This window comes from Hetaerina americana, unplaced genomic scaffold (genome assembly GCF_022747635.1).
Source record: "Hetaerina americana unplaced genomic scaffold, ioHetAmer1.1.p SCAF_833, whole genome shotgun sequence".
Taxonomy (NCBI): Eukaryota; Metazoa; Arthropoda; class Insecta; order Odonata; family Calopterygidae; genus Hetaerina; species Hetaerina americana.
Window position 1 is genome coordinate 38,268 of NW_027287465.1, and position 11,858 is coordinate 50,125.

Genomic DNA, 11,858 nt, shown 5'->3' on the forward strand with positions numbered 1-11,858 from the left:
CACTGAATACTGGCGAAAAGGGCCCTTTATTACCGCCCTGGATGCCCCCCTCCATTTTCGGAATGTTTGAAAATTGCGCCCGACCTTTCCCGGGAAGCGGGGAGAGAGCTTGCAATACGTCTCGTGTGTCGCTCACAGAGATGGCACGACCTAGCGAAGGACTCCGCGTTGCAATTTACTGTCTCGCCTCCGGACTCCGGGGACGCAATTGCTCCGGCCGTCCTGCCCCCCGCGCCCCCCCAAAACTTTTCTTGCTGCAGGAAAACAAGGAAGCCTTCGGAAACACCCCCGCAGGACCCTACGCGAATTCTCCCCGACCAATGCCACCCCGCGGCGCCTACGCCAATCCTGCGCCCTCCGCCCCAAGTGCTCCGGGGTCGTCCCTACACATGTAAATATTGCAGAAAAGGGCTCCCTTATCGCTTCTCGGCCTTATGGCTAAGATCAAAGTGTAGTATCTGTTCTTATCAGCTTAATATCTGATACGTCCCGCATTGCGGGACCAGAATATTAATCTGATTTTTGGACATTGGCGGGGTACCCGGAGTTTACTCCATCCCTGCCGCGGGTTGGCCCGGCATTGCAGTACCGTCGGGATCGGCCCATCATTAAAAAGGTCCACTTAAAAGCTGATGAGAACAGATTGAAGCTTAAATTGATCCGCGAAAATTATTTATTTTCGCACTTGCAAATTTCAGGCGATCCGGCTGGAAAAATATTCGCGAAATTGCATTTTCGCGGAGAGAAGCGATTTTATTCCATGCGAGCGGAGCAAAAGTAATGTAATCCAAATTGAAGCAGCACAACGAAGTATTAAAAGGAATGAATTATTAAAAGGAGAGAAACTTGGGAAGAAAAAAAATCCCATCTGAAGAGAGTCGTCGTCACTTTAAAGTGTAAGTGTAACAATAAATACAATTTTGTGAAAATAATGCAATTATTTTTTCTGCTTTCAATGCAACGTCAACAACAACAACGTCTTGTCTCCTCAGTATTCCATCATTGGAGACGACGACAACTGTTGAAGAGAGGCGCCGGATCACGTTTCAAACTTTGGCGTGTGACGCCCCTTCCTTCCAGCTGTTTACCTCCCCCCCGAAGAGATGGCGCGCGCGCGCTCCCGGCAAGGAGCGTCATTCAAGACGACCCGACGCGAATCGACTCGCGGAAATAGGCGAGTTCCACTCTTTTACCTTAGTTTTTGAACACCAATCTTTCCACAGAATTTATGCGAAGATAATTCTTGTAAAAGGAGTGTGTGTTTGATGAAAAAAAATTGAACGGAAAAGAAACTCAATACATCGGAGGAAACGACCGATCGCGAGCACTCGGGAAAAATTGGAAAAATGTTTGCAAAAAAATTTTCAGAAATTTTTTGCGAATTTCGCGGAAATCGATGCCCATTTCCGCGATTTTTTCGAGAAAATGGAAAATATAAACAATGGAGAAATCTGGTTTTCCATCTTGTGTAATTGAAAGCGCCACTTTTTTACAGCCTTTTCGATTCCTATTCTCCGATTTGAAGAAAACCCTAATTTGTTTATATTTGAAGAAACCCTAATTTATGTATTTATTTATTTATAAGGAAAGCGTATTTTTACTAATGACGATTAATGCAAAGTAAGTGAACAGCACACGATTTTAAATCTCTACCACACAGGAAGTGAAGTGAAGAGGAAGCCCGTTTTTCGAAAAACTGTCGACCACTGAATACTGGCGAAAAGGGCCCTTTATTACCGCCCTGGATGCCCCCCTCCATTTTCGGAATGTTTGAAAATTGCGCCCGACCTTTCCCGGGAAGCGGGGAGAGAGCTTGCAATACGTCTCGTGTGTCGCTCACAGAGATGGCACGACCTAGCGAAGGACTCCGCGTTGCAATTTACTGTCTCGCCTCCGGACTCCGGGGACGCAATTGCTCCGGCCGTCCTGCCCCCCGCGCCCCCCCAAAACTTTTCTTGCTGCAGGAAAACAAGGAAGCCTTCGGAAACACCCCCGCAGGACCCTACGCGAATTCTCCCCGACCAATGCCACCCCGCGGCGCCTACGCCAATCCTGCGCCCTCCGCCCCAAGTGCTCCGGGGTCGTCCCTACACATGTAAATATTGCAGAAAAGGGCTCCCTTATCGCTTCTCGGCCTTATGGCTAAGATCAAAGTGTAGTATCTGTTCTTATCAGCTTAATCCCCTTAACTTTCTTCTTTTCCGCCCGCCAAATTCAAATTTTTAAATGAACAGATCTACCGCTTTTGGACCTTTCTAGCCTCTCTGAGGAATCCCGGACGGGCCCCGACCAACGGTAAGCCCCCCGGGACACTCCCAGAGGGAAGGGGCAACAGGACACTAGGCGCCTGCTCTGCCCAGTAGCCCCTCTTTCGACCCCCGATGGCCCCACGGTCCATTGCCTCTTCAAGGCGGACCGTGGGACCCACCGCCCCCTCAGGGCTCCCCGGTCGCTCACGGACCGTTCCCCACGCCCACTTGGGGTGATAACCTCCCCGGGCTCGACGCCGGGCCCCTAAGGCCCGGCGCAGGCCCCCGCCCCCGGTGCACCGCCGGGTCCCTTCAGGACCGGTAGGCTGAGCACCGGACGTTCCCCGGCCCCCGGTGCACTGCCAGGTCCCCTCCGGACCGGTAGCTTGAGCACCGAGGCCCCCGGACCCCCTCAGGGCCCCCGGGAGCACCCTCCGTCGATCCCGTACGGATCGGCGCAGAGCGGGTGATTTGAACGGCGCGCGGTTTCCTTTTCGGCCGCGACGCCGGTCAAGCGACCGTTCGGCGCGCTTCACGCCCGATCGGTTCGATTGACCCCCTCCCCCCCGTCCGGTATTTGTGGAAGACTTCATCTTCCACAAAACCGTCATTTCAAAACCCCGGTAAATTCAAATTTCCTCCCGATCCCACCCATACGGGCCGAGAAGCGGGTTGAGCGCCTTCAGCGCCATCCCTCGGCGGCCGCCTGGACTTCATTCAGGTGGACGCCACGCGCTTAATTTAAATTTGTATTTTTGAAAATTTTCGTTCCGCAGTCCCTCAGACCGCGGAAAAGCCCTCCGTCGCCCCCCTTGGCCTTCAGCATTTATATCTTTTGAATTTTTTTGTGTCCTTAAAAGGACAATTTTCAAAACAACGTTCCACGGTCCTTCAGGCCGTGGAATATCGTCCGCCAGGCCCCGTTTGTGCCATGACTTAACGCCCTCCCATGCCCCCACGTCCTCCCCGTAAAAACGGGGGGGCGGGGGCCGTTAGAAAAGCACCATCGCGTGCTAGTTCCTCCGCCCCCCCCTCCTCCTCTCGCACTCCGCGGAGGAGGAAAGTCGAGGCGTCAGAGCCCGACTCCTCCCCTCCCCATACACCACCGGACGGCGCGTCCGAAAGCGCTTCGGCGCATAGGACGCGTCGCCCGCGGAAAATCATACACTATGGCTCCCCCGTTTCTTCTTCTTCTTCTTCTCCATCCGGCGTCCGAAAGCCTTCCCTTGAGACCTTCTCCCCGCTCTCGGACGTCACCTATTCTCCCCCCAAGTCCCGTTCTTCTTCCCCTCTCTCCCTCGACGACTTCACGACGCCTCCGGATTCTTCTTCGTCCAGACGTCCGGCGCTGGATTCTCCCCCCCCGATTCCCCCGACTGCCCCCGCCCCCCAAACGACTGACAGGGTCCCGGCGCTTCTCCTGACCGGCACCGCGGTGTCGGCCAGGAGAATCGACAATCAACTTGTGGTTTACTTTCCCGTGGCGGATACGTTAACCTGCACCGAGGTGGGATGCAGCATGTCCTTCCGCGCTACGGAGTGGACGGCGATGCGGAGAAGTCTCGTCCGACACCTGATGGAGCAGCACGGCCACCGACTCACGTCGGTGAACGCCTGCTCCGTCTGCGGTGGGACTATCGGCCGCAAGCCGTCCACTCATCCCTGCCTCAAAGGGGGGATACGTAAGGCGGCGGACGGGCGTGTTGCACTCTCGCATCGGTGCGGGACATGCGACTTCGCATGCGCTACCCGTCGCGGGTTGGCGAACCACATGGTGACCCACAAGAGACCTCCCCCCTTGATTGCCCCCCTTCAGGAGGCAATCGAGGAGACAGTTAGATGCACGACGCCGCCCAACGTGACCGAGGCGCAACCCTCCGATCCAGACGCAGCAGCTGACGCTCCGGCCGAAGACCTGGCGCCGGGGCAGCCTCCTGAAGTCGGTGACCTTAACGACACCGGGTCACCGCCGCCTGTGGACGCAGCAACATCGCCGCCGCCAGCTCCAGACGCAGCAGAAGGAGCACCACGACAGGTCGAGCCACCGATACAGCAGAAGGAGAAGCTGTGGCTCGACCGACTGGCCAGCACCACCGGCCAGTCATGGGAGGAGTTCGAGGTCGTGGTGCAGGATCTGGTGGCCACCACCCAGGCGGAGAGGAAGAGGGAGGCGAAACCTGCGGACGGAGGGGAAGCTCCTCGGCCACGAAACGTCGTGCACAGACAACCACCAAGACGCAGACAAGTAGCTGACTACGACGCGAAAAAGGCGTCGGACATACAGAAACTCTTCAGGAGTCATCCCAGGAGGGCAGTGGAGAGCATCCTGTCCGATAAGTCACCCTATTGCGACATTCCCGCGGAGGAGGTGGAAAAGCATTTCCGCCAAGTCTACGGGAATGTCGGGATGGGGGGCTTGGAGGACGAGGGTGACGACTCGGTCTACCGTCGCACGACGGAGACCGAGAAGAAACTGCTCCTCGAAAGGATCACTCCTGAGGAAGTGACGAGACGCATGTCTAGAACCAAGAACACCGCCCCGGGCCCCGATGGCCTCACCTACGGCGACCTGAGGGCGGTCGATAGACATGGACGAATTCTCTCTTTTATCTTCAACAGATGCCTGAAGGAGGCCAGGACACCGGCCGCGTGGAAGACCTCTCGGACTGTCCTCCTGCACAAAGGGGGGGACCGCCAGGACATCGGCAACTGGAGGCCCATAGCGCTTGGCAACACCATCGCCAAGCTGTACGCCGGGGTGCTTGCTGACCGCATACTATCTTGGGCGGTCAGCGGGAAGAAGATGCACCCGGCTCAAAAGGGCTTCCGGGAGTTCGAGGGGTGCCACGAGCACAATTTCACCCTTCAGGCAGCTGTTGACGAAATGAGACGCAGACGTTCCCGAATCGCACTGGCTTGGCTTGACCTACGGAACGCGTTCGGGTCCATCCCGCACCAACACCTCCAGAACACCCTGAGGAGGATGGACTTGCCTGAGGAGATGAGGAGGACCGTGGAGGAGTTGCAGAAGGGCTCCACGGTCGTGAAGACGACCAGCGGCGACACCGGCGTCATCGACATCTGCGCCGGTGTCAAGCAGGGGTGCCCGTTATCACCGACCATTTTCAACTTGGGAATGGAGCCGGTGATACGGGCGGTCGCTGGTGAGGCAGGCAAGTCCGGAGTCGTCGTCCAGGGGCAAAACATCGCCATCCTGGCCTACGCGGACGACTTGGTGCTGGTGGCCCGGGACCAGGAGCACCTGCAGCGCCTGCTGAACATCGCGGGAGAAGAGGCGACCGCTGCAGGTCTACAGTTCAAGCCAAGCAAGTGCGCAACGCTGGACCTCAACTTTGCAGCAAACCAGCCCGTGCAGCCGTCCCAACTCACCATCCAGGGGGCGGCCATTTCCAGCCTGAAGGACGGCGAAGCGTACCGGTACCTCGGGGTCCCGTTCGGGTTCCACGTGGACCAGACCCCCGAGGAGGACCTGGTGCGCTTGGGCGAGGACGTCAAGAAGATCGACGAGTCACTCCTCGCCCCGTGGCAGAAGATCGCCGCGACCAACATCTTCCTTCTGCCCAGGCTGGAATTCATCTTGCGGGCTGGTAATGTTAAAAAGAAAAACTTGACCGACATCGACAAGAGGCTGAAGGCCTGCGCAAAGGGCTGGCTCCATTTGCCCAAAAGGGCATCGCCTGAGATGGTCTTCATTGGCCATCAACACGGCGGCGCAGGTCTTCTCCCTCTTTCCGACTTGACTGACATATTGACCATCGTGCAGGGATATCGACTCCTCCATTCCCGTGACCCCAACGTGAGAGTGCTCGCCTGGGGTCGCCTGAAGGAGGTAGTGCGGAGGAAGCTGAGGAGACCGCCAACCACCGGTGATCTCGCAGAGTACCTTAGCGGTAGTCTGCGGGATGACTTTGGAAGGGAAAGCGGCGACTTCAGTTCCCTCTTCACGCAGGTTCGCTCCGCGTCACGCCGTATCGCCGCGCGCATAGGCTTGAGCTGGAGATGGTCGGACGAGCTAAGGGAGATGCAGATTTCGTTCCGGGACATGAATGACGGGGCTGAAGACCGCCCCCCCTTCATCAGGGTTCCTCCGAAGGCCGTAAGGCAACTGACGGGTGCCCTGAAGATCGCGGTGCGGCGCTACTACCTGAACAAGGTAAGCGCCAAGCCCGATCAAGGGAAAGTCATTCGTGCCTCGGCGAAATCTGAAGCCTCCAATCACTTCCTGGCAGGAGGGAGATACACCAGGTTTTGTGATTGGAGGTTCATCTTTAGGGCTCGGCTCGATCTGCTCCCGCTCAATGCCTGTCGCCGTTGGGAAACCAACGGGGACAAGCGGTGTCGGCGATGTGGCTACGCGGAGGAGACCCTGCCCCACGTCGTTAATCACTGCACGATGCACTCAAGGACGTGGCAGCATAGACATAATGCTGTCCAAGACCGACTACACAGGGCTCTGATTGGACGCCGGGGAAAAGGTGACGATGAAATCAGAGTCAACAAACAAGTACCTGGCACTGACTCGACTCTTAGACCAGACCTGGTTATAACTAACCAGGCCGACAAGACTGTGACATTGATCGACGTAGCAGTACCGTTCGAGAACAACGAGGGAGCTCTGCTGGCAGCCAGGACCGCGAAGGAGGAGAAGTACGCCGCCCTGGCAGAGACCATCCGCCAGCAGGGATACCGGTCATCGGTCGCCGCCATCGTCGTGGGAAGCCTGGGGACGTGGGACTCGCAGAACGACCCCGTCCTGAAGTCCCTGGGCCTACCTCGACGATTCTGCACCACCATGCGGCGACTGATGGTCAGCGACGTCATCCGCTGGACCCGGGACTGCTACGTCGAACACATCACGGGACATAGACAGTATGAAGACGGCTCCGGAGGCTGAAAAGGAAAGGACAAAAGTGAAGTCGTGTAAAATCATTTCCCCCCCTCTTTCCATACTTCTTCATTGTAAAACCTTTCTCTGTCCCCTTTCTCTTTTATTTACTCTATGAGCCATAGTGTATGAATGGCCACGCCGTGGTGTATAAACGGCCCCCCCAAAAAGTGTAAACCCTCCCCGTGAGAGACTTAAACATATAAAACATTTTATAAAAAAAAAAAAAAAACACTCGTGCGAGAAGCCTATACTATTATAATATTTCCCCAAAACAAAGGGGCAAAAAGACTTGTTCCCCGGCTCCCTCATTTGGAGGGAGCCGGTCATGTATAAATTATATATTAATTATAAGTTGCTTAAAACTCTGTATGAAAGAATTTTCAAATAAACATTTTAAATCTGTTCTTATCAGCTTAATATCTGATACGTCCCGCATTGCGGGACCAGAATATTAATCTGATTTTTGGACATTGGCGGGGTACCCGGAGTTTACTCCATCCCTGCCGCGGGTTGGCCCGGCATTGCAGTACCGTCGGGATCGGCCCATCATTAAAAAGGTCCACTTAAAAGCTGATGAGAACAGATTGAAGCTTAAATTGATCCGCGAAAATTATTTATTTTCGCACTTGCAAATTTCAGGCGATCCGGCTGGAAAAATATTCGCGAAATTGCATTTTCGCGGAGAGAAGCGATTTTATTCCATGCGAGCGGAGCAAAAGTAATGTAATCCAAATTGAAGCAGCACAACGAAGTATTAAAAGGAATGAATTATTAAAAGGAGAGAAACTTGGGAAGAAAAAAAATCCCATCTGAAGAGAGTCGTCGTCACTTTAAAGTGTAAGTGTAACAATAAATACAATTTTGTGAAAATAATGCAATTATTTTTTCTGCTTTCAATGCAACGTCAACAACAACAACGTCTTGTCTCCTCAGTATTCCATCATTGGAGACGACGACAACTGTTGAAGAGAGGCGCCGGATCACGTTTCAAACTTTGGCGTGTGACGCCCCTTCCTTCCAGCTGTTTACCTCCCCCCCGAAGAGATGGCGCGCGCGCGCTCCCGGCAAGGAGCGTCATTCAAGACGACCCGACGCGAATCGACTCGCGGAAATAGGCGAGTTCCACTCTTTTACCTTAGTTTTTGAACACCAATCTTTCCACAGAATTTATGCGAAGATAATTCTTGTAAAAGGAGTGTGTGTTTGATGAAAAAAAATTGAACGGAAAAGAAACTCAATACATCGGAGGAAACGACCGATCGCGAGCACTCGGGAAAAATTGGAAAAATGTTTGCAAAAAAATTTTCAGAAATTTTTTGCGAATTTCGCGGAAATCGATGCCCATTTCCGCGATTTTTTCGAGAAAATGGAAAATATAAACAATGGAGAAATCTGGTTTTCCATCTTGTGTAATTGAAAGCGCCACTTTTTTACAGCCTTTTCGATTCCTATTCTCCGATTTGAAGAAAACCCTAATTTGTTTATATTTGAAGAAACCCTAATTTATGTATTTATTTATTTATAAGGAAAGCGTATTTTTACTAATGACGATTAATGCAAAGTAAGTGAACAGCACACGATTTTAAATCTCTACCACACAGGAAGTGAAGTGAAGAGGAAGCCCGTTTTTCGAAAAACTGTCGACCACTGAATACTGGCGAAAAGGGCCCTTTATTACCGCCCTGGATGCCCCCCTCCATTTTCGGAATGTTTGAAAATTGCGCCCGACCTTTCCCGGGAAGCGGGGAGAGAGCTTGCAATACGTCTCGTGTGTCGCTCACAGAGATGGCACGACCTAGCGAAGGACTCCGCGTTGCAATTTACTGTCTCGCCTCCGGACTCCGGGGACGCAATTGCTCCGGCCGTCCTGCCCCCCGCGCCCCCCCAAAACTTTTCTTGCTGCAGGAAAACAAGGAAGCCTTCGGAAACACCCCCGCAGGACCCTACGCGAATTCTCCCCGACCAATGCCACCCCGCGGCGCCTACGCCAATCCTGCGCCCTCCGCCCCAAGTGCTCCGGGGTCGTCCCTACACATGTAAATATTGCAGAAAAGGGCTCCCTTATCGCTTCTCGGCCTTATGGCTAAGATCAAAGTGTAGTATCTGTTCTTATCAGCTTAATATCTGATACGTCCCGCATTGCGGGACCAGAATATTAATCTGATTTTTGGACATTGGCGGGGTACCCGGAGTTTACTCCATCCCTGCCGCGGGTTGGCCCGGCATTGCAGTACCGTCGGGATCGGCCCATCATTAAAAAGGTCCACTTAAAAGCTGATGAGAACAGATTGAAGCTTAAATTGATCCGCGAAAATTATTTATTTTCGCACTTGCAAATTTCAGGCGATCCGGCTGGAAAAATATTCGCGAAATTGCATTTTCGCGGAGAGAAGCGATTTTATTCCATGCGAGCGGAGCAAAAGTAATGTAATCCAAATTGAAGCAGCACAACGAAGTATTAAAAGGAATGAATTATTAAAAGGAGAGAAACTTGGGAAGAAAAAAAATCCCATCTGAAGAGAGTCGTCGTCACTTTAAAGTGTAAGTGTAACAATAAATACAATTTTGTGAAAATAATGCAATTATTTTTTCTGCTTTCAATGCAACGTCAACAACAACAACGTCTTGTCTCCTCAGTATTCCATCATTGGAGACGACGACAACTGTTGAAGAGAGGCGCCGGATCACGTTTCAAACTTTGGCGTGTGACGCCCCTTCCTTCCAGCTGTTTACCTCCCCCCCGAAGAGATGGCGCGCGCGCGCTCCCGGCAAGGAGCGTCATTCAAGACGACCCGACGCGAATCGACTCGCGGAAATAGGCGAGTTCCACTCTTTTACCTTAGTTTTTGAACACCAATCTTTCCACAGAATTTATGCGAAGATAATTCTTGTAAAAGGAGTGTGTGTTTGATGAAAAAAAATTGAACGGAAAAGAAACTCAATACATCGGAGGAAACGACCGATCGCGAGCACTCGGGAAAAATTGGAAAAATGTTTGCAAAAAAATTTTCAGAAATTTTTTGCGAATTTCGCGGAAATCGATGCCCATTTCCGCGATTTTTTCGAGAAAATGGAAAATATAAACAATGGAGAAATCTGGTTTTCCATCTTGTGTAATTGAAAGCGCCACTTTTTTACAGCCTTTTCGATTCCTATTCTCCGATTTGAAGAAAACCCTAATTTGTTTATATTTGAAGAAACCCTAATTTATGTATTTATTTATTTATAAGGAAAGCGTATTTTTACTAATGACGATTAATGCAAAGTAAGTGAACAGCACACGATTTTAAATCTCTACCACACAGGAAGTGAAGTGAAGAGGAAGCCCGTTTTTCGAAAAACTGTCGACCACTGAATACTGGCGAAAAGGGCCCTTTATTACCGCCCTGGATGCCCCCCTCCATTTTCGGAATGTTTGAAAATTGCGCCCGACCTTTCCCGGGAAGCGGGGAGAGAGCTTGCAATACGTCTCGTGTGTCGCTCACAGAGATGGCACGACCTAGCGAAGGACTCCGCGTTGCAATTTACTGTCTCGCCTCCGGACTCCGGGGACGCAATTGCTCCGGCCGTCCTGCCCCCCGCGCCCCCCCAAAACTTTTCTTGCTGCAGGAAAACAAGGAAGCCTTCGGAAACACCCCCGCAGGACCCTACGCGAATTCTCCCCGACCAATGCCACCCCGCGGCGCCTACGCCAATCCTGCGCCCTCCGCCCCAAGTGCTCCGGGGTCGTCCCTACACATGTAAATATTGCAGAAAAGGGCTCCCTTATCGCTTCTCGGCCTTATGGCTAAGATCAAAGTGTAGTATCTGTTCTTATCAGCTTAATCCCCTTAACTTTCTTCTTTTTCGCCCGCCAAATTCAAATTTTTAAATGAACAGATCTACCGCTTTTGGACCTTTCTAGCCTCTCTGAGGAATCCCGGACGGGCCCCGACCAACGGTAAGCCCCCCGGGACACTCCCAGAGGGAAGGGGCAACAGGACACTAGGCGCCTGCTCTGCCCAGTAGCCCCTCTTTCGACCCCCGATGGCCCCACGGTCCATTGCCTCTTCAAGGCGGACCGTGGGACCCACCGCCCCCTCAGGGCTCCCCGGTCGCTCACGGACCGTTCCCCACGCCCACTTGGGGTGATAACCTCCCCGGGCTCGACGCCGGGCCCCTAAGGCCCGGCGCAGGCCCCCGCCCCCGGTGCACCGCCGGGTCCCTTCAGGACCGGTAGGCTGAGCACCGGACGTTCCCCGGCCCCCGGTGCACTGCCAGGTCCCCTCCGGACCGGTAGCTTGAGCACCGAGGCCCCCGGACCCCCTCAGGGCCCCCGGGAGCACCCTCCGTCGATCCCGTACGGATCGGCGCAGAGCGGGTGATTTGAACGGCGCGCGGTTTCCTTTTCGGCCGCGACGCCGGTCAAGCGACCGTTCGGCGCGCTTCACGCCCGATCGGTTCGATTGACCCCCTCCCCCCCGTCCGGTATTTGTGGAAGACTTCATCTTCCACAAAACCGTCATTTCAAAACCCCGGTAAATTCAAATTTCCTCCCGATCCCACCCATACGGGCCGAGAAGCGGGTTGAGCGCCTTCAGCGCCATCCCTCGGCGGCCGCCTGGACTTCATTCAGGTGGACGCCACGCGCTTAATTTAAATTTGTATTTTTGAAAATTTTCGTTCCGCAGTCCCTCAGACCGCGGAAAAGCCCTCCGTCG

At 53.4% G+C, this 11,858-nt stretch overlaps 3 non-coding genes and 2 pseudogenes across 3 annotated transcripts; all 5 read left to right on the plus strand.

The window, feature by feature from the left end:
* Positions 1-418: 418 nt before the first annotated feature.
* On the plus strand, positions 419-611 carry LOC139698356 (U2 spliceosomal RNA). The gene has a single exon (XR_011702896.1). It is a non-coding gene; the product is annotated as a U2 spliceosomal RNA (small nuclear RNA).
* Positions 612-2,122: 1,511 nt separating this feature from the next.
* Positions 2,123-2,256, plus strand: LOC139698375 (U2 spliceosomal RNA; annotated as a pseudogene).
* Positions 2,257-7,516: 5,260 nt separating this feature from the next.
* On the plus strand, positions 7,517-7,710 carry LOC139698367 (U2 spliceosomal RNA). The gene has a single exon (XR_011702906.1). It is a non-coding gene; the product is annotated as a U2 spliceosomal RNA (small nuclear RNA).
* A 1,511-nt stretch (positions 7,711-9,221) lies between these two features.
* Positions 9,222-9,414, plus strand: LOC139698357 (U2 spliceosomal RNA). The gene has a single exon (XR_011702897.1). It is a non-coding gene; the product is annotated as a U2 spliceosomal RNA (small nuclear RNA).
* A 1,511-nt stretch (positions 9,415-10,925) lies between these two features.
* Positions 10,926-11,059, plus strand: LOC139698373 (U2 spliceosomal RNA; annotated as a pseudogene).
* Positions 11,060-11,858: the final 799 nt, after the last annotated feature.